Source organism: Elephantulus edwardii, unplaced genomic scaffold, assembly GCF_000299155.1.
Source record: "Elephantulus edwardii isolate Elephantulus edwardi_28Jun2011 unplaced genomic scaffold, EleEdw1.0 scaffold00197, whole genome shotgun sequence".
Lineage (NCBI taxonomy): Eukaryota > Metazoa > Chordata > Mammalia > Macroscelidea > Macroscelididae > Elephantulus > Elephantulus edwardii.
Window position 1 is genome coordinate 4,190,773 of NW_006399947.1, and position 1,887 is coordinate 4,192,659.

The following is a 1,887-nucleotide window of genomic DNA, read 5'->3' on the forward strand; positions in this document are numbered from 1 at the left end:
TTCCCAAAGCACAGAAAAAACAATAAAATTTAAAAAAATTAAAGAAAAACCACAACAGGTCACTGCAGACAGAGGAAGCAGGAAAAGCCATAATGTGTGTCTGAAGAGATTCTGAAGGTTAGCTAGAGTGAAAAGAAGCCAAAGCAAAGGGGAGAAATCAAGATCTTAAGGAGAATTTCAAAAGGCAGCTTAGGATGACAAAACCAAGTATTCTCATGAAATTGGCAAAGAGCTTTAGTTGGAAATTCAAAATGGACAGCTCACCAGTTCTTAAGCTGAAGGAACTGAAGAACAAATTCAACCCTTTCATTGTAATAGTTAAGAATGCTGTGGGCAGAATCTTGAATAATCTAGGAGTCATCAGAAGAAGATAGACGGACTACATTGAGTCATTATACCAAAAAGAATTGGCTGGAACAAAATAGTGTCATGATACAACATATGATAAAGAGGTTATGGTGAGGAAGGAGGAATTTCAAACTGCTGTGATGGAATTGGCAATAAAAGAGATCCCAGGGAACGGTGACATACCAGCTTACATATTTCAACAGACGCTGCCCTGGATATGCTCTTAAACTTTGTGCCAAGAAATCTGGAGGACAACTGGCTGGAAGAGATTCATATTTGTTTCCATTCAAAAAAAAAAATGTGACTTGATAGAGTGTGGAAATTATCAAACAATATCATTAACATTGCACTCAAGAAAGATCCTGCTGAAGTTTATCCGAAACCAGCTGGGTTTAAAAGAGGCCATTATGCGTTCCCCAGTGGTCCAGTGGATCTGTCTCTTGGTTCAGTATTTGGACAGAACAGACCCAGTGACTACCACCTCCAGCCTCCGACTACCCTCCAATTTCATCTCCAGGCATAACCTTGGGAACATCTTAGCTATCTCCTATTTTGGGGACCAGCTAACACCATCTTTTCTGTTAGCCCCACAACCTTGGCCGACTATGAGCTTTCAGATCCGTCAAAATCATTCCACTGAAGCGGAGGCCAGAGTCAACTGTCTAGTCAACCTGCACATGCAGATCTCTTACTCCTACCTCTCTCTGGGTTTATATTTTGACCGTGATGATGTGGCCTTGGAAGGCATGGGATACTTCTGTGTGTTGGAGAAGGGAAAACGCGAGGGTGCAGAACAAGTCTGAAAGCAGCAAAACCATCACAGCGGCCATGCAGTGCTTCCAAGCTACACAGAAACTATCCCAGGATGAGTGGGGTAAAACACTGGATGTCATGGAAGCAGCGCCGAACTAAGCTCTTCTGGGTCTGTATGCCATGGGTTCTGTGACTTTCTGCAGAACAACTTTCTGGATGAGGAAGTGAAACTGCTGAAGAAGATGGGTGTCCAACTGACCAACATTAGAAGACTGGGTGGCCCCCAGGCTGGGCTGGGCAAGTATCTCTTTGAATGTCTCACCCTCAAGCACCACTAGGGCCTTGCGGAGATCTACATAGGGGACCTCTGCATCCCCCTGCCACCAGCAACAAGCTTCTCTTTCCCACCCTGATGTAGAATCTTATTCAACCAGAAGCTCTTCTCCCAAGCCTTGGACCAAATGGAACAATAAAGCTTTTTCCAAAAGCTTAAAAAAAAAGAAAATAAAAAAAATTGAAAAAAGAGGCCATCGCACTAGGGATATTATAGCCAATGTTAGATGAATCTTAACTGAAAGTAGAGAGTACAAGAGGAATATCTACCTTATCTACCTGTATTTCATTGACTATGCAAAGTTGTGTGATTGTGTGGATCACAACAAACTATGGCTGACTCTGAGAAGAATGAGAATCCCAGAACACTTGAATGTGCTTATGCGAAGTCTATACTTGGACCAGGAGGCAGTCATCAGAAAAGAGCAAGGAAACATTTCATGGTACAAAATC

General features: G+C 42.6%; 1 pseudogene; it reads left to right on the top strand.

Moving 5' to 3' along the window:
- Window positions 1-953: 953 nt before the first annotated feature.
- On the top strand, window positions 954-1,439 carry LOC102857736 (annotated as a pseudogene).
- The last annotated feature ends 448 nt before the right edge of the window (window positions 1,440-1,887 follow it).